Genomic DNA, 21,047 nt, shown 5'->3' with positions numbered 1-21,047 from the left:
AGGTGGAACCTTCCCTGGAACGAGATCAATCGGGCAGTCCCATTCTCTATGAGGAGGAAGGATATCAGCAGAAGCTTTACTGAACACATCCGTGAAATCTTGATATGGAGGAGGTGGAACATCAGACGACCTGGGGGAGGAAGAACAGACAGGCAACACTTTAAACAAACATGTCTTAGTACAGGAGGAACCCCATGCCAGGATTTGCGTAGTCGTCCAATCAATTGTAGGATTGTGAAGACGGAGCCATGGAAGGCCCAGGACCACAGGATGTGTGGCTCTTGGAATCACTAAAAATGAAATAAGTTCGGAATGAAGAACTCCCACTCTCAGACGAACTGGTAGAGTCCTTAGAGAAATAACTGTATCAAAAATTTTACTGCCATCCACAGCAGTTAAGGAAAAGGACGAAGGAAGTCTCTCGGTGGGTAGGGACCACCGTTTAACATAGGCTTCAGTAATAAAGTTCCCAGCTGCTCCGGAATCCAGGAGGGCAATGACGTTCTGATAACGTTGAGCAACTTGAAGCGAGACTGGGAGGTTACAATCTTGAGGAGATGGAGAGGAGATCATTACTCCTAGCCGGCCCTCTCCTTGGCGAGCTAGGATTTGGAGTTTCCCGGACGTTTGGGACAGGCATTAATGGTGTGAGACGGAGCTGCACAATACAGACAGAGAAACTCGGAGAGACGTCTTCGGCGCTCAGCAGGAGTTAAACGGGAACGGCCAATTTGCATGGGTTCATCTGTAGTTGGTGACAGTTGGCGAGGAGGAGGAGTAGAAGATTTTGGAGCGGATGATCTTCCACGCTCAGTTGCTCTCTCTCTGAAACGTAAGTCAACTTTCGTACAAAGTGAGATTAGCTCATCTAACTTGGAGGGTAAGTCTCTGGTAGCTAACTCATCTTTAATACGCTCGGATAAACCATGCCAGAATGCAGCATACAGGGCCTCGTCGTTCCATGCCAGTTCGGATGCCAGGATCTGGAACTGTATAAGATATTGTCCTACAGTACGTGATTCCTGGCATAAACGGAGAATCTCAGACGAAGCTGAAGTTACCCGGCCTGGCTCGTCGAAGATGCGCCTGAATGTTGACACAAATGCAGTGTAAGAAGATAGCAGGGTGTCGGACCTCTCCCATAACGGTGATGCCCAATCAAGGGCTGAGCCACTGAGAAGAGAAATAATGTAGGCAATTTTTGTACGGTCACTGGGAAAATTGCCAGGTTGTAGCTCAAACTGAATCTCACACTGGTTGAGAAATCCCCTGCAGAATCTTGGAGATCCGTCAAATTTTGCTGGCGTTGGAAGATGAAGACGTGGAGCAGAAATGGGTAAGGTGGGTGGGGTTATAGCTGGAGTCACTGTGGTTGACGCACCAGACGCGCCTGATCCACGGAGAGTTGTCTGAATCCCATCCAGCCGAGTAGAGAGATCCTGGAGACAGCGGATGATGTGGCCCTGTGCAGCCTCCTGATGTTCTAGTCGGGCTGCCAGTTCTTGCATCGGCCTGGCCGCTTGATCCTGGTCTCCGGCTGGATTCATTAGGTCAGTGCTTACTGTCACAACTGAGGGCCTGAGCTGACGGGAGGCAGCCTCAGTTGTAGGGGCTGAGATGTACCGGAACCTGGGAGGTTGTATCAGACCCCTGGACATGTAAGTAACATGAATAATAACTGCCCGAAGGCGTGACCACGACAACTTAGATAAAAGTCAATGATGTTTATTATGACAACTCCGCATCACAGCAGCAATAAAAGAAAACGTAAAAGTCAGCAAAGAATAAATACAGTTCCTGAGTACTATAGCATGGCAGGAGCCACAGGGCACTGGTAGTGTGAGATAGTTCTTATGATCTTCTAGATGGAAAGTCCTTACCAGGCCCGGCTGTAGCAATGAAGATAACCCAGGATTGTACCAGCTGGTGTTCCAGGAAGAGCTGGGTTGCTGAAGGTAAAACAGCTGCTGTGGATACTGGCTGGAACCAGACTGTTGTTAGCACGGAGTGGATACTGGCTGGAACCAGTTAAATAATAAATGAACTTTGGGAGCGATGAAATGTGAACTGAAATGTAGAACTTGAGAGCGGAGAAATAATAATTCCGGTGGAGAGTGGTAAAGTGTAGAAAGGACACCGGCCCTTTAAGGGAAGCTGTACTCTGCTGGAAGCTGAGGCTGGAAGCAGGTAGTGTTGTAGCTGGAAACAGATGAATCCACAATGGATTGGAGAGTCAGGCTACACCGCAGGTGGAATGCTGGTGCGGGTCTCTATGGTGGAAGTCTTGAGACAGGAGCTGGAACCTGGAAGACAATCATAGAAGAGAGACAAACAGGAACTAGGTTTGACAACCAAAGCACTGACGTCTTCCTTGCTCAGGTACAGCTTACTTATATACCTGCAGCAAGGAAGGGGTTGGCTAGGCAATTATGCAAATCAACAACACAGACAGCAGATTGGTGGAAATGATCAGATGACAGAATCCAAGATGGCTGCGCCCATGCAGACACTTGGAGGGAAGTTTGGTTTGTAATCCATGTGGTCTGGGAAACAGTAATGGCGGCGCCGGCCACCGGAGACAGGAGACGCCAGGCTGATAGATGCACATTTAACCACGCGGGCACAGCGGAGGCCGCGGCTGATGAAAAGACCACTCTGCATGTGGAAACTCAGGAACAGCGGAATCCGGTCCTGGAACGCTGAGCCCGCCTTAGGAGGCATCTGAAGGGTAAGTAATGGCGTCCAGATACCCGGATCGTGACAACAGGTAAAAGCCTAATAATCTAGCTCACATTTGTGATCAAAGCAGCTTTGAATAAATTTCCCATTTTGAACGGTGTAAGTTTAGTGACATCAGAGAACATCATGGAACTACCCCTATAACAATCCCAGCAGGGCATCCTGCTATAGGAACAGGCACAAAGCACTCTGGGAGCAGACAGGACCCGGATACCTCAAGTGCAGGCAGAAATAGTGACAGTACCGGTGACTGCTGGACCTGGTATCAGACCACCTTCAAACTGATGAAATACATAACATTGGCTTTAACATCATAGTTACATCTAATTGAAGGGTGAATGTTTTAAAATATAAAAGGTCATCAATAACGTCAGTACCAAATTTCATTGAATAATAATGAACTATGAATTGTATTCATTAGAAAAACTTAATTGAAGCAAGTTTTCGCACCAGAAAACTGAAGCAACAATGACAAGTTTTAGATAAGTATTATTTGTATTTCATCTCCTTACAGAATAGTAAATCTTTATGTAAAGACTCAAAAGTACAACTAATTCCATGCTGTACAATTCCATGTTCACTGTCATTTTCAGGTTCTGATCTTTAACTTTTGTAAAATTATGTGGGGTTTATTTTTCACATTAAGCTTCAGATGTACCACACAATACAATATTGTCTGACAAAAGAAACAAAATCTGTACAACTGCTGTGTTTTTGTATGGGTCGAAGCTATCAGGGCATCTAAAAGATTCACAGCTTGATAAATCCATTCCCCTGAATTATACAGCATTCATACAGATACAATTACACTGTTTGGTCATTTTAGGCCTCTAAAATGAATGCATTTTGCCAAAATCACTAATATTATGAATAAAAGATAATATAGATTCTAAATCTCAGCAAAATAAAAATGAGAAAAAAAAAGCAATATGGTTCCGGTTTATTTATTAGGATAACAACGGAACGTAAACTGATTTAAACAATTAATTGATTGAAAACATCTTTATGTATCCAACAGATTTTCACAGCTGCCACATTGTCACATTCTTAAATAGGCGACGATTAAATGATCCCAGTCACAGAGACCAAACGAAGAGGCAAAATGTATGTGAAAAGGATTTCTATTTATACCTTTCGTCATAAGTGGCAATGAATGGTTGAGGTTAATGAATAGGTTTCAATATACCTATTAGCCATTTGACTGATGAAATGCCAGACTGTGGAGCATGGAGCCACTGGAATGTATTGAAGGTCATTAACCCCTTTACTGCTGGAATTCCCTTGATGTGTATAACACAATACAAAACTCTACTTATTATGGTTTTTCTGTGTAACAGTCTTGACAACTGTTGGCCTTCGGGAGCCAATGTCATATCACATTACATTTAAAGCAACTATCATGAAATGTTATGAAATTCTGAAAGTGATAAGTCCTTCAAAGATCAGATCAAATCAAATCAGAAATAAGTAGTTGTGGAATGAACATGGAGTGGAAAACTAACATGCCTAACGCAAAGGGCACAACCATTTTTATCTGTCATTGAAACCACTAATCTAACCCATGTTATAAATGATGCCAGTGCTAGAAAGATCTATATTATACATACTATAGTCCTTCCCTGTAAAATGATAACTTGGGCACAGCTCTTTTTCACAAGTGCTTTATGAATTTCCATTATGCTCATGCTATATATGTAATGTACAAATACTAGCATCCTCCATTCTGTACAATCACTGTCTGGCAGTCATTAGATATAAAAGAGATCATTTTGCAATTATACAAATAAATGTAAGAATGGTTTAAACAGTAGGGATAGAGAAATATTGATGTAATAGTAAATATTTTGTTATATTACCATTTTTCTCTGGAAAATGGAATTAAAACATCTTACTTTATGTCTCAAATAGAGCAGAATGCATTTGCTCTTTGAACATACTGTACATAAAAATCTATGCTTGTATAAAAAGCATATCTATGTGCATATGGTGAGCTGGATGCCTCCCAAGAAGTGTTTAACTGGAAAATAGTAGCACATACAGTATGCTAGGTGCACTGTATATCAGTCATGGAAAGTGTGTATAATGCTTCACAAGTGAGTAGGGATAGTGTACGAATATGGTTAGACATTGCTTATAGTAAATACTAAAGTAAAATTGTCATATTTGTATACAATATAATAATGTAATAAAGTGTTATGCACAAGATAGAATATTGTCTGGGCGGTTATTACTAAATGTAAAAGTCACATTTAATTTTCAACATAAAATGTAATTAAATACAAACACAAAATATAATTCAATTAAGAGATGGTGCTAGTAGAGGCTAGGGCTGTAAAAGACAGCTTTAAGTCATGACAAATTATAAAATGTGCATTTATGTTCTTCAGAATATTCAGAGATTACCAGGGAAACAGGTCTATTTAAACTATCCTATTAAAAAAAATCTTACCACACACAGTCTGTCATGCACCGGTGGGGACCAAATGGATGTTACAGAAACACAATGAAAGAATAATTTAAGGTGCTTGCTAACACTTTACTGTACAACTACCATTGACACCACAGATATAATGGATCTTGTATACAATCCTGTAAAACGTCTGTCCTTGGCATGACTCTCAGGTAGTGGTAGCGTCTAGTTACCCTTCATGAAGAGGACCTTTCCCATAAGCCCCTGGGTCCATGTCACAAACTATTTGGAACAGTAACCTGTGGTGAACGAAGCGAGACACCGAGCCCGTGAGGGTACAATGATGCAGAGATAAAACAAAATAACCCTTAAACGAATGGACTATGGATAAAATATCAAGGAGCTGTAAGGGCGGAAGTTGTATACTGTCCTCTCATGCTGTCACTTCCTAGTCCTGATCACGAAGGGAACACAGACACAACCCAGGCATCAATGATATTGGTGGGAGGGGTCAGAGTTCAGAACAACTGTCACTAATGGTGATGTAGCTGCTACTTAGTCATGGTGTTTTCTGGTTTCTCTTTCAGATGTTCATTCAACCTATCATTAGCAACTATTGGCATGGACAGTGGTAAGATAGAGAAGATCCTAGCGGCATTTTCAGAAGAACAGGGTGTCTGTAATTAAAGCTCACCTATTCCAAGCAGTCTACAGCAAAACTACTTATCAGAATATTGCCAAATTGTCAGTATATCTTAAAAAGGCCATGGCAAGGAAATAAAAAAAATAGTTTAAAAAAAATCACCACCAGGGGTTGATTTTCCACTTGTGAAGTACCAGATTTGCAAAAATGTATTTGGCACATCATCCCTTACAGTAAACAACATCCTCACAACCTTTTTCATTCTCATTTTGTCTCGTATTCAAAATGATATTAAATTTACGAGAATGTGTGTTACTGGTGAAATTGTTTTACCAAAATGGAAATTCAACACCAGAAGCTTTGCAGAGATTTAGGTCATTGCAAGATCTTCAAAAAGGTCAGATTTGTTTGCCATCAATTTCCTTCCCATGGCCTCATTAAGACATTGAAATTTTGGCAACATTCCGATATGTCGTTTTTGCTGCAGACTGCTTGGAATAGGTGAATAACCCTGCACTTTGTGAACCTGTATGCCTACCTAATAGCCTACATAACAACTGATCCAAAGTGATCACTCTGATCACACATTAAATCTTACATAGGAAATATATTTATATCACCACTCTGGGTCAACTTGTACAGGCCTCTAACTCACCCCGTATTGTACCCAATCAATTGTCTACAAACCACTAATTGGAAACTTTAATCCTAGCCTGTGAAGCATATGCCTGCACCCTGCACATTTAGACTGCATGCATTTTGTAAAGTAATTATGCCTCATTCCTGTGTCGCACCACCATCACCAGCTGCCCGTCCGGCATAGATAGTGACTGTGACAGTCACAGTTAAAGTATGGACAGAGAAGAGGGGACTCAGCGTAGGGGCACTGGGGACAGTAGAGCTGGATAGGCTTCTCTTGAATTATCCATTGGGGTGGCTATCAGGCACTTCATTGCTGTCTGTATTGGTGGAATAACAGGGACTGAAGCGGCAGCAGCTGTGCCAACCTCAGGTTACTGCACCCTGGATCTTGGCACCAGCCGCACTACCCTCCCAATGAACTCCAGGACAGGTAAAATAAAAAACTGTGACAGCTTGAACCAAAGAACTGCCTAGTACTAGAGACACAGATAGGGAATAAAGGAGAGAGAATAAAAAGTCAGCGAGATTCTGATGGAAAAATGACTGCAACATTTAGAGACAGAAAGATTCACTAGAGTACAATGCATATGCCAAGCGGAGTATCTTAACAGTCTTGAAGAATGTCACCTCATGATCTAATTTAAAAGTTGGATCACTTGGTATTCTATAACAAAATGTTGATTCTAGCCAACTCCTGTGTAATAGATTGGTTGTCTAGTGAATTGCGTTATGGTTGATTGACTGTGACGTCCTTACAGGATCTTGGAAGGTAAAAGGATATTTGTCCTTAGAAATGTACTGGCACTAAATGACCCTGCCTACCCTTTACATGAAAGCAAAAACAGGTTAATTTCATATTTTCTTTTGTGGTGTACATAAATAAACACCTACATTAAACTTTTGACTCCATTGGCATATTAACCATCGTATTTAGTCATGGACATCTTTACGTTACCTTTCCCCAAACAAAATCTTTTCAGTAAGTTTTGTCAACTGAAGAACAGGATATGCTAAAGCAAGATAGCCAACCATTTACTAAAAACATCATTTATAGAAGTCTTTACGCAGTAACGCAAAATCTCCAATGAGCCGTGGCTTTAACAAACGTACTGGACATGCTTTGTTTAACAAATCCTGTGGGGAAACACATAGAAGGGAGCTCATGTCCATTGCCCGGTCATATACTTTATTGTTTTCGGTAAATGGTTTGCAATCATTTGGTTAGTTACAGGTACCTATGCAGTTCACATTTTTCATGCATTTTACGTGATTGTGACCCAGCGCTTGATAGGTCCAAAATACTAGTACAATAAGTAGTAGAAATATTACTAGGGACATAAGCCTGTTTAAGACTTGAAGAAAACATATCATATGTAAAGGGGTGGATTGGAGTTTATTTTCTCATGCAATGTGCCTTATGTGTAGTTATTAAAAGAAAGAAAAAAATGAGTCTCAAGAAAAAAATCTTTATGCTACTTTCTTGTCTCAAATCTGTGCTATGTTATCTCTAGGCAATCCCTCCTGGCCCATGAGTACTGAAGAGACAAACAGTTAGTGACTTACAAAAAAATCTGACACGGGTTATAGCGTAGCATGCCTGGAATTATCAAACAGAGCAGGGTAAACTACAAGCAATCTCACAGACCAATGAAGCGCATAGTATATATAAAAATATTTTTGTATAAAATCTTGCCCTGGGGTTAAAGTTCTCATCTAAAGCTGAACATGTCATACAAACATCACAACATATGAAAAGGTATAGAGCTTTATGCAATAGAGTTTGAACTGTTTTAAGCACACTTGTTTAGTCATTTAAACTCCTGACTGCGCCTATAATCACGTAAATTGCACTGCTTCAGAAAGCTTGTACCCTTATATATAACTGCAGACTGTTACAATGTAAAGCTGAAGCAACTGAATATTGCAAATAGGAAATTGGATACAGTTTGAGTTACTGTTAATAAACATTGTTAATTCCATTCAGTGCTTTTTGGTTTACAAAGTAGAGATGTGCGGCAAGCACTTTTCGTGTTTTGTGTTTTGGTTTTGGATCTGGATCTGAAACCCAGCTCATGTTTTGGATCTGGATTGTTTTTGCCAAAACCACCCTTTCGGGTTTTGGTTTTAGTTTTGGATCTGGATGATTTTTTTTTTAAACACAAAAACAGCTAAAATCACAGAATTTGGGGTAATTTTGGTACTACAGTATTATTAACCTCAATAACATTCCTTTCCACTCATTTCCAGTCTATTCTGAACACCTCACAATATTGTTTTTAGGCCAAAAATTTGCAACAATATCGTGAGGTGTGAGGTGTGAGGTGTTCAGAATAGACTGGAAATAAGTGGAAATGAATGTTATTGATTCGCTGCAACCTTTTGGATGACTAAGCTAAGCGACACAAGTGGGTGGAACAAACACCTGGCCAATCTAGGAGTGGCACTGCAGTCTCAGACAGGATGGCACTTTTAAAAACTAGGCCCCAAAGAGCACATAATGCAAAGAAGAAAAAAAGAGGTGCACCAATGTCGCTGGATGACTAAGCTAAGCGACACAAATGGGCTGCACAAACACCTGGCCCATTTAGGAGTGGCACTGCAGTGGCAGACAGGATGGAACTTTTAAAACCCATGCCCCAAAGAGTACACAATGCAAAGGAAAAAAAAGAGGTTCAAGATGGAATTGTCCTTATACCCTCCCACCCACTCTTATGTTGTATAAACAGGACATGCACACTAACAAACCAATCATTTCAGTGACAGGGTCTGCCACACAACTGTGGCTGAAATGATTGGTTTGTTTGGGCCCCCACAAAAAAAGAAGCAATTAATCCCCACACCAAAAAAGAAGCAATCAATCTCTCTGTCACAATCCAGACTGTAGGTTTTATATTTGGTGACTTACCCCTGCCATCTGTCCTGGATCCTGTGTCTTTTCACTCACGGAGTTAAACAGCTTGTCAGTTTTCCTGAGTTCTCTGCCTGAGAGGTAATAGGTAATCAGCTCCACCTGTGGTGATCTCCTGTGTGAGGCTGAATTCAGTAATCTAAAAGCAAGCATCCTGTGTTTTGCAGAAGTCCAGGCTTCAGTGTTCTCTTGGCCTGCTAGGCCTCATTCTACATCACAGCCTTGGCTAGAGTAGTCACATGACAGTGACATCACCTAATCCTGCCCACCAATCATCAAGGACCAGGAAGTATAAATCAGGAGGCTGAGTTGGAATCTGGGCCAGTTCCTTGTGTCACATACAGCTTTGTGTGGGTCTTAAGCTGAGCTCCCTAAAGGTAACCTTTGTACCTAAGTTCCTGTGGAAACTCTGTTCCCTTGTTACCGTTTGGTTTATTTGTGTGTTGCCATTTGATTTCACCATTTCCCTGAGTCTCAATGTAAAGGTACAGCTGCAATGTTTCGTCTTAAAGGCACAGTACTGAATTCCGTGTTCTCCACTGAAAACCACAGCTGTCGTGTTTCAGTTTTACTACTGTTGTAGTTGGGATCTCCAGGGCTCAGTACCTTGTGCCTCAGCATCTCCGTGCTTCCAGCATCTCTGTGCCTCAGTACCTCCGTGCCTCAGCACCTCCGTGCTTCCAGCACCTCAGCACCTCAGTGCCTCAGCATCTCCGTGCCTCAGCACCTCCGTGCTTCCAGCACCTCCGTGCATCAGTACCTCCGTGCCTCTGTACCTCCGTGCCTCAGTACCTCCGTGCCTCAGTACCTCCGTGCCTCAGTACCTCCGTGCCTCAGTACCTCCGTGCTTCCAGCACCTCCGTGCTTCCAGCACCTCCGTGCCACAGCACCTCCGTGCCACAGCACCTCCGTGCCTCAGTACCTCCGTGCCTCAGTACCTCCGTGCCTCAGTACCTCCGTGCCTCAGTACCTCCGTGCTTCCAGCACCTCCGTGCCACAGCACCTCCGTGCCTCAGTACCTCCGTGCCTCAGCATCTACGTGCTTCCAGCACCTCCGTGCCTCAGCACCCCTACGCACCCCAGTGTCTCTACGCACCCCAGTGCCTCCACGCACCTCAGTGCCTCCACGCACCTCAGTGCCTCCACGTACCTCAGTGCCTCCACGTACCTCAGTGTCTCCAAGCACCTCAGTGTCTCCAAGCACCTCAGTGTCCGCAAGCACCTCAGTGTCCGCAAGCACCTCAGTGTCCGCAAGCACCTCAGTGTCTCCAAGCACCCCGTGCCCTTTAGCACAATTATACCTGGTATTCTTCACTGATTCATCAGTGCCTTTCCAGTTCTGTCTTTCAGGAGACCTTCAGCATGCCTCCTGTCTGCCGACCTAATCCTGCATGAGGAGAACCTAGATTCGGCCATCTCTGCTGCGGTTCCTCTTCCCAGTCACCGGAAGAAACCCAGAGTCCACAACAGTCCCAAACCAGGTCAGTGGTAGTATTCATATAATCCTCCAGTCGCCCGCACAGACTTCACTAACACCGGGTTCACAAAACCTTAGTCATGACAGTAGGAACTGGCCACATGGACCCGGCCGAAAGTGTTTGTCTGACGCATGACCTCCTAAGCAATATTGCAGGACGCTTGGAAGGTCTGGAGTCGACTCAGCATCGATTGGCACAGTGTCTGCAGCGGAATTCGTCCTCCAGAGATTCTATGACCTTCTGCTCTAAGACTCCTGACCAACTGCAGATTTTCTACCAGATGTTACTACAGTTACAAGAACTTTTGCCTAGTATTCTCTCTGTGATGCCTGATCTCCTCAGGAATACTACCAACGTTGTTGATCCTGTTTTGTCCCATCCAGTTAATAGCGTCTCTTCCTCTGCGCAAGGGAAAGTTTTTCATCAGAGCTATCCACGGCCCAAGCTCTCTGAAGCTGAACGTCAGCGGCGTAAGGAGCTACATCTCTGTCTTTACTGTGGAAATTCTGGTCATTTTGTTAAAGACTGCATTCTTCGCAAGCCAGGTAATAGTGACAAATCTCAGTATCATAGTGCTCATGTCTACAAGTCATCCACAGTATCCGATCCTTCTGCTGCTGACGGGGGTATCAAGAAGGCTACTCTTCTGAGAGAGACTCAAATTTATGACTGGGGTCCGGTGGTTAAAAGACCTTATCCCAAGTTGGGTGTCCAGAGAAGAATGTTCAAGCCATTTACAGTCACAGAGGAGTCCGTGTCCACAGCCCCAGGAGGGGCGTCTTCAGAGCGTCCAGCCCCAGGAGGGGCGTTTTCAGAGCGTCCAGCCCCAGGAGGGGCGTTTTCAGAGCGTCCAGCCCCAGGAGGGGCGTCTTCAGAGCGTCCAGCCCCAGAGAGTCTTCAGAGTGCTGCCCAGCCAGTGAGTCTTCAGAGTGCTGCCCAGCCAGTGAGTCTACAGAGTGCTGCCCAGCCAGAGATTCTACAGAGTGCTGCCCAGCCAGAGATTCTACAGAGTGCTGCCCAGCCAGAGATTCTACAGAGTGCTGCCCAGCCAGAGATTCTACAGAGTGCTGCCCAGCCAGAGATTCTACAGAGTGCTGCCCAGCCAGAGATTCTACAGAGTGCTGCCCAGCCAGAGATTCTACAGAGTGCTGCCCAGCCAGAGATTCTACAGAGTGCAGCCCAGCCCCGTGAAGAGGGGGCTCTTGCCTCAGCCCAGCCCCGTGAAGAGGGGGCTCTTGCCTCAGCCCAGCCCCGTGAAGAGGGGGCTCTTGCCTCAGCCCAGCCCCGTGAAGAGGGGGCTCTTGCCTCAGCCCAGCCCCGTGAAGAGGGGGCTCTTGCCTCAGCCCAGCCCCGTGAAGTGGGGGCTCTTGCCTCAGCCCAGCCCTATGAAGAAAGGGCTCAGCCCGTCCCGGTTCCAGCCGGTCCAGCAATACTCCAGGCCCTGCCTGGTCAGTCCGTCCCGGTTCCAGACGGTCCAGCAATATTCCAGGCCCTGCCTGGTCAGTCCGTCCCGGTTCCAGCCGGTCCAGCAATACTCCAGGCTCCGCCTGGTCAGTCCGTCCCGGTTCCAGCCGGTCCAGCAATACTCCAGGACCAGCCTGGTCCGTCTCCTTTGGCTCCAGCCAATCCAAGTATCCTCGGATCCAATCCAGTCCTACTCGTCCAGCCAAAGCTTTCTTCAGTTTCATCCTCTAAGCTTTCGTCTGATGGTTTTCCACCTATTTACTTTGATGGAGATTTATTGCAATATGCCGCTCTGGTTGAACAATTTCTCTCTCGGATGGAGTCTGATCCTTCAGGTGCAGTAACTCTTTCCAACGTTACTCGATATCTGTTCCTGGCATTAAGAGGAAGAGCTTTGGAGTGGGCCAACATGCTCTTTGAGAGTAATGATCCTGTGTTCCATGACTTACAGACTTTCAGTAACGCTGTAGTTAAAGAATTTAGTCCTAAACCTTTGGAATCTGCATCAACGAAGGTCCTAAATTCTTCTGTATGAATTTCTCAAGTTCCTCTAAGATTCAAGATGGGTGTCCGGAGTCCACCCTTGAAGAGGGGGATACTGTCACAATCCTGACTGTAGGTTTTATATTTGGTGACTTACCCCTGCCATCTGTCCTGGATCCTGTGTCTTTTCACTCACGGAGTTAAACAGCTTGTCAGTTTTCCTGAGTTCTCTGCCTGAGAGGTAATAGGTAATCAGCTCCACCTGTGGTGATCTCCTGTGTGAGGCTGAATTCAGTAATCTAAAAGCAAGCATCCTGTGTTTTGCAGAAGTCCAGGCTTCAGTGTTCTCTTGGCCTGCTAGGCCTCATTCTACATCACAGCCTTGGCTAGAGTAGTCACATGACAGTGACATCACCTAATCCTGCCCACCAATCATCAAGGACCAGGAAGTATAAATCAGGAGGCTGAGTTGGAATCTGGGCCAGTTCCTTGTGTCACATACAGCTTTGTGTGGGTCTTAAGCTGAGCTCCCTAAAGGTAACCTTTGTACCTAAGTTCCTGTGGAAACTCTGTTCCCTTGTTACCGTTTGGTTTATTTGTGTGTTGCCATTTGATTTCACCATTTCCCTGAGTCTCAATGTAAAGGTACAGCTGCAATGTTTCGTCTTAAAGGCACAGTACTGAATTCCGTGTTCTCCACTGAAAACCACAGCTGTCGTGTTTCAGTTTTACTACTGTTGTAGTTGGGATCTCCAGGGCCCAGTACCTCGTGCCTCAGCATCTCCGTGCTTCCAGCATCTCTGTGCCTCAGTACCTCCGTGCCTCAGCACCTCCGTGCTTCCAGCACCTCCGTGCATCAGTACCTCCGTGCCTCTGTACCTCCGTGCCTCAGTACCTCCGTGCCTCAGTACATCCATGCCTCAGTACCTCCGTGCCTCAGTACCTCCGTGCCTCAGTACCTCCGTGCTTCCAGCACCTCCGTGCTTCCAGCACCTCCGTGCCACAGCACCTCCGTGCCACAGCACCTCCGTGCCTCAGTACCTCCGTGCCTCAGTACCTCCGTGCCTCAGTACCTCCGTGCTTCCAGCACCTCCGTGCCACAGCACCTCCGTGCCTCAGTACCTCCGTGCCTCAGCATCTACGTGCTTCCAGCACCTCCGTGCCTCAGCACCCCTACGCACCCCAGTGTCTCTACGCACCCCAGTGCCTCCACGCACCTCAGTGCCTCCACGCACCTCAGTGCCTCCACGCACCTCAGTGCCTCCACGTACCTCAGTGTCTCCAAGCACCTCAGTGTCTCCAAGCACCTCAGTGTCCGCAAGCACCTCAGTGTCCGCAAGCACCTCAGTGTCCGCAAGCACCTCAGTGTCTCCAAGCACCCCGTGCCCTTTAGCACAATTATACCTGGTATTCTTCACTGATTCATCAGTGCCTTTCCAGTTCTGTCTTTCAGGAGACCTTCAGCATGCCTCCTGTCTGCCGACCTAATCCTGCATGAGGAGAACCTAGATTCGGCCATCTCTGCTGCGGTTCCTCTTCCCAGTCACCGGAAGAAACCCAGAGTCCACAACAGTCCCAAACCAGGTCAGTGGTAGTATTCATATAATCCTCCAGTCGCCCGCACAGACTTCACTAACACCGGGTTCACAAAACCTTAGTCATGACACTCTCCTTGCACAAACTGGCTCTACAGAGGCAAGATGTCATCCTCATCCTCCGATTCCTCACCCCTTTCAGTGTGTACATCCTCCTCCTCAGAGAGTATGAATTTGTCCTCACTGGAATCCACCATCATAGGTCCCTGCGTACTTTCTGGAGGCAATTGCTGGTAAAGAGGTCTTCCTGGAGGATTTTATAATTCCTTTTGATGAACATCATCTTGTCCACATTTTGTGGAAGTAACCTCCTATACCGATCGCTGACGAGATTACCGGCTGCACTAAACACTCTTTCGGAGTACACACTGGAGGGGGGGACTTATGGAAAATAAATCCAGTTTGTGCAAGGTCCTCCAAATTGCCTCTTTATCCTGCCAGTATACATATGGACTGTCTGACATGCCTACTTGGATGCTGTCACCGATATAATCCTCCACCATTCTTTCAATGGTGACAGCATCATATGCAGTGACAGTATGTCAGTAATCGTTGGCAGGTCCAGATGTTAACACTCGCTCCTGACTGCCCTGCATCACCACCAGCGGGTGGTCTAGGAAATCTTATCCTTTTCCTCGCAGACCCAGTTGTGGGAGAAAATGAAGGAGGAGCTCTTGATGGGTCACGTTCAGCTAGAGTTGACAATTTTCTCACCAGCAGGTCTTTGCACCTCTGAAGACTTGTATCTGCTGGAAAGAGAGATACAACATAGGCTTTAAACCTAGGATCGAGCACGGTGTCCAAAATGTAGTGCTCTGATTTCTACAGATTGACCACCCTTGAATCCTGGCAAAGCGAATAAAGGGCTCCATCCACAAGTCCCACATACTTAGCGGAATCGCTCCATCTTAGCTCCTCCTTCAATTTCTCCAGCTGCTTCTGCTATAGACTGATGAGAGGAATGACCTGACTCAAGCTTGCAGTGTCTGAACTGACTTTACGTGTGGCAAGTTCAAAGGGTTTGAGAACCTTGCACAACACGGAAATCATTCTCCACTATGCTTGAGTCAGGTGCAGTCCCCCTCCTTGGCTTATATCATAGGTGGATGTATAGGCTTGAATGGCCTTTTGCTGCTCCTTCAACCTCTGAAGCATATAAAGTGTTGAATTCCACCTCGTTACAACCTCTTGCTTCAGGTGATGGCAGGGCAGGTTTAGAAGTGTTTGCTGGCACTCAAGTCTTCGACACGCAGTGGCTGAATGTTGAAAGTGTCCCATAATTTTTCGGGCCACCGACAGCATGTCCTGCACACCCCTGTCATTTAAAAAAAAAATCTACACCACCAAATTAATTGTATGTGCAAAACATGGGATGTGCTGGAATTTGCCCAGATGTAATGCACGCACAATATTGGTGACGTTGTGCGATGATGTCCCTCAGTTTCCGTAAGAGGTTGTCAGCAGTGTGCCTCTTACAGAAAACGGTGATACACAGCGTAGCCTGCCTAGGAATGAGTTGGCATTTGTGAGATGCTACTACTGGTGCCGCTGCTGTTGTTGCTGTGGGAGGCAATACATCTACCCAGTGAGCTGTCATGTAGTCCTTAGTTTGCCCTGCTCCACTTGTCCACATGTCCGTGGTCAAGTGGACACTGGGTACAACTGCATTTTTTCAGGACACTGAGGACACTTTTCTTAATGTCCCTGTACAGTCCAGGAATCGGTTTCCAAGTAAAGTGAAATATAGACGGGATTTGGTACTGAGTACACAGTACGTCCATCAACTGTCTAAATCCCACTGCACCAAAGGCAGATACCGGATGCACGTCTAACACCAGCATAGTTGTTATGGCCTCAGTAATCCGCTTTGCAACATGGTGACTGCTGTCATATTTCATCTTCCTCACAAAGGACTGTTGGACAGTCAATTGCTTAGTTGAAGTAGCACAAGTGGTCTTTTGACTTCCCCTCTGGGATTGCGAGCGACTCCCATCAGTAACAACAGCAGCGGTAGCAGCAGCAGTAGGCATACCACTCAAGGATCCTCCAGAGGAATCCCGGTTAGGAGAGGACTCGTCAGTCATGCCAGTGACATGGCCTGCAGGACTGCTGACGTTCCTGACTGAGGAGGAAATTGACATTGAGGGAGTTGGTGGTGTGGCTTGCAGGAGCTTCGATACAAGAGGAAGAAAGGATTATGCTCTTTGGTAGCCAGTGACCTGCTCCGTTCTTTACCTGAACCCTCTGGAACTCTTTCTTCATTTGTTCCCACAAATGAAGATGAAGTATCATCACTCTTCTCATCCTGCTTCTCTACCACCTCTCCTCTTGATCCTTTACCCTCACTAATAAGTAAAGCTCTGTCTCTGGTGCTCATCCCTACCTTAACTAACATCTGTAATCTCTCTCTCTCTCTACTGGTATTTTTCCTTCACTCTTCAAGCATGCAGTGATTACTCCCATTTTAAAAAACAAAATTCTGACCCTAATGCTCTCTCAAACTACCGCCCTATCTCTCAGCTCCCTTGTCTCTCTAAGCTACTTGAGAGACTTGCCTACACTCGACTCACACACTTTCTTAACTCAAACACTTTGTTGGACCCACTTCAGTCAGGCTTCCGCTCCCAACATTCCACAGAGACAGCACTGACTAAAGTGGTTAATGATTTGGTAACTACTAAGTCTAAAGGCCACTACTCATTACTTATTCTTCTAGATCTATCTGCTGCATTTGACACTGTAGACCACTCTCTTCTCATACAGATACTACAATCCCTAGGTCTTAAAGACACAGCCCTTTCTTGGTTTCTATCCTACCTATTTAATCGCTCCTTCAGTGTTCGCTTCTCTGAATCTACCTCCTCTTTGCTACCTCTTTCAGTTGGAGTACCGCAAGGCTCAGTTTTGGGTCCTCTGCTTTTCTCTATCTATACCTCATCTCTTGGTAAACTAATCAGCTCTTTTGGTTTTCAGTATCATCTGTACGCAGATGATACTCAAATCTACCGATCCTCCCCTGACTTGTCCCTATCTGTACTGGACCGTGTCACTGAATGCCTTTCTGCCATTTCATCCTGGATGACATCTCGCCACCTCAAGCTGAATATTTCAAAGACAGAGTCAATTATATTTCCACCGGCCAATAGTAGGTACCAACCTGATATCTCTATCATTGTTGAAAACTCGACTATCTACCCTACCCCACAAGCTCGCTGCCTTGGTGTCACACTTGACTCTGATCTGTCCTTTGTTCCCCACATTCAATCTGTCTCAAGATCATGTTACATGCATCTAAAAAACATATCCAAAATACGTCCATACCTTACACAAGACACTGCTAAAACTTTAATCCATGCTCTCATTATCTCCCGCATTGATTATTGCAATAGTCTCCTAACTGGTCTTCCCAAAACGAGACTCTCACCACTACAATCCATTCTGAATGCAGTGGCAAGGCTTATCTTCCTCGCTAGACGTTCATCGTCTGCAGATCCACTCTGTCAGTCCCTCTATTGGTTACCTGTACTCTACCGCATTCAATATAAAATACTTTTACTCACACACAAGGCCATTAACCAAACTACACCAACGTATATCACTTCGCTTATCTCAAAATATCTCCCTACCTGACCTCTTCGCTCTTCACAAGACCTGCGTCTCTCATCCACACTCATTACTCGCTCCCACTCACGATTGCAGGACTTTCATCGGGCTGCACCCACTCTGTGGAATGCCCTACCACGCACAATAAGACTCTCCTCTAGTCTCCATACCTTCAAGCGTTCCCTGAAAACGCACCTCTTTAGGCAAGCATATCAAATTCCAGAACCGCCCACATAACTTTCATAAACCTTCCAATCAAATTGCATCCACTCTGTACAGTCCACACATATCCTCACATGTCTTCTCATTCTATGCAATAGATAGCACCTTTCCTTGTGTACACATGTCTATTTCCCTATAGATTGTAAGCTTGCGAGCAGGACTTTCCTTCCTATATGACTGTTTATCACCCAGTTTATTATTGTTGTTATTTCAAATTGTTAAGCGAAACGGAATTTGCTGCGCTATATAAGAAACTTAATAAATAATAATAAATAAATAATTTAGGTGTCAGTGGACTGCTTACGCTCTTACCCAAAGTTTCTGAACTTGACAATGACTTATGATGAATGCACTGCAGGTGACATATAAGGGAGGATGTTCCTAGGTGGTTAACGTCCTTACCCCTACTTATTATGGCTTGACAAAGGCAACACACGGCTTGACACCTGTTGTCTGGATTTGTGGAGAAATAATTCCACACTGAAGAGGTGGCTTTTTTGGTATTTTCACCAGGCATGACAATGGGCTTTCCCATCCCACGGACATAAACTGTCTCCACTGGAGCCTTATTCAAACAAACCACATCAGCATCACAATCCTCATTGTCAACTTCCTACTCAGTGCCAGCTACACCTATATCCTCCTCATCCTCGTGTACGTCTATAGTGACATCCTCAATCTCAATATCAGCACCTGAACTGGCGGGTGCTCTTCCCAGCACTTTCAGGGGACGTGAAAATGGTGGTAGGAGCCTCCTCTTTCCATACAGTCTTGGGAAGGACAGGCATAGACATCGCAACCGCGGACACACTTGGACTCTCCTTGGGGATTTGTGATATCTCTGAACAGACAGTTGTATTATCCTGTGCTTTAACAAGCTTAATTATTTACATTTTTCAAGAGGGAGGAGGGCTTCCATCCTCATGAGAAGCTGAGCCACCAGTAATGAACATAGGCCAAGGCCTTAGCCTTTGCTTGCCACTTCGTGTCGTGAATAGCCTATTGCCAATTTTATGTTTCTCGTCAGATAATCTTATTTTTTTTTTATTAAACATTTTTGCTTCTTGAATTTTACATGCCCTCTATAACATTGGGCATCAGCCTTAGCAGGCAACGTTGATGGAATTGCATTGTCAATGTCATGACTGGTGGCAGCAGCAGCTTCAGCACTAGTATTAGGAACTGAAAGTGGTTCCTGAGCTTCCACTATTTTTTCCTCCAAACTGTTGTTCTTCATTTCACAGGACAGCACTCTATTAATACAGCACACATAACAGTACCCCTTTATTTTCACAGCACCCCTGTATACTTACAGCATATAGGGCCAGTGTAATGTTATTTGAACTGCAGCACCCCTATATTTTACAGCATACAGCAGTGTGCTTTTAATTTTAAACAACTGCACCTCTGAATTTTTACAACATACAGGGCCAGTGTAATGTTATTTGAACAGCAACATCCCTATATATTACAGCATACAGCAGTGCGCTTTTAATTTTTAACAATTGCACCCCTGAATTTTTATAGCATACAGGGTCAGTGTAATGTTATTAGAACAGCAACACCCCTATATTTTAAAGCATACAGCAGTGGGCTTTTAATTTTTAACTGCGCCCCTGAATTTTTACAACATTCAGGGCCAGCAGCACCCCAGTATTTTACAGCATACAGCTTTTTAACTGCACCTCTGAATTTTTACAACATAGAGGGCCAACAGCACCCCTATATTTTACAGCATACATCAGTGTGCTTTTCATTTTTAACAGATGCACCTTTGAATTTTTACAACATACAGGGCCAGTGTAAAGTTATTTGAACAGCAACACCCCTATATTTTACAGCATACAGCAGTGTGCTTTTCATTTTTAACAACTGCACCCCTGAATTTTTACAACATGCAGGGCCAACAGAACCCCTATATTTTAAAGCATACAGGAGCAGTGCGCTTTTAATTTTTAACAACTGCACCCCTGATTTTTATAGCATAAAGGGCCAGTGTAATGTTATTTGAACAGCAACACCCCTATATTTTACAGCATACAAGAGCAGGGTGCTTTTCATTTTCACAACTGCACCTCTGAATTTTTACTACAGGGCCAGCAGCACCCCTATATTTTACAGCATACAGTAGTGTGTTTTTCATTTTTAACTGCACCACTGAATTTTTACAACATACAGGGCCAGCAGCACCCTATTATTTTTCAGCATACAGGAGCAGTGTGCTTTTAATTTTTAACAACTGCACCTCTGAATTTTTAAAACATACAGGGCCAACAGAATCCCTATATTTTAAAGCATACCTGAGCAGTGTGCTTTTAATTTTTAACAACTGCACCCCTGATTTTTATAGTATAAAGGACCAGTGTAATGTTATTTGAATAGCAACACGCCTATATTTTACAGCATACAGCAGTGTGCCTTTAATCATTAATTGCACCCCTGAATTTTTACAACATACAGGGCCAGCAGCTCCCCAATATTTTCCAGCATACAGGAGGACAGTGACCCTGCACCCTGTACAACACAGTGACAGCAACACCCATGTACACCTGCAGCACATAAAACATCAGTGACAGTCAGTGACAGCCAGGACAGCACCCCTAACACAGCACAGGTACACCACAGTGCCTGCAGCAGCACCCCTACAGAGCACATACTAACCCTACCCGATGCCACCACCCACAGAGAGAGACAGAGGTCCATCTCCCTCACTCTCCAAGTCTGGAGTTAAAATGTTGTGCGGCAGTTAATATGGTATTCAAACCTGTGAGATTCCGACAGCGAGATGATGAGGTTTTGTCTTGTTCTGGTTTCCGAGTCTGGCAGGAAGCCTCGAGTCAGACTCAGATCCGGGCTCGGA

At 44.9% G+C, this 21,047-nt stretch overlaps 1 protein-coding gene and 1 long non-coding RNA gene across 7 annotated transcripts in view; one reads left to right on the top strand and one right to left on the bottom strand.

The window, feature by feature from the left end:
* LOC134909657 (uncharacterized) overlaps nt 1–4,546 on the top strand; it is a 145,040-nt gene extending 140,494 nt beyond the window's left edge. The window contains exon 3 of the long non-coding RNA XR_010175995.1: nt 3,758–4,546. This is a non-coding gene — a long non-coding RNA (uncharacterized LOC134909657). The remainder of the gene's footprint in view (nt 1–3,757) is intronic.
* Nucleotides 1–21,047, bottom strand: part of COL19A1 (collagen type XIX alpha 1 chain) — a 1,277,374-nt gene that overhangs the window by 1,244,052 nt on the left and 12,275 nt on the right. The window lies entirely within an intron of this gene.

The sequence above is a fragment of the Pseudophryne corroboree genome, chromosome 4 (genome assembly GCF_028390025.1).
Source record: "Pseudophryne corroboree isolate aPseCor3 chromosome 4, aPseCor3.hap2, whole genome shotgun sequence".
NCBI classification, from domain to species: domain Eukaryota; kingdom Metazoa; phylum Chordata; class Amphibia; order Anura; family Myobatrachidae; genus Pseudophryne; species Pseudophryne corroboree.
The sequence above is the reverse complement of the archived record's forward strand: the minus strand, read 5'-3'. Positions and strand labels throughout refer to the sequence as shown.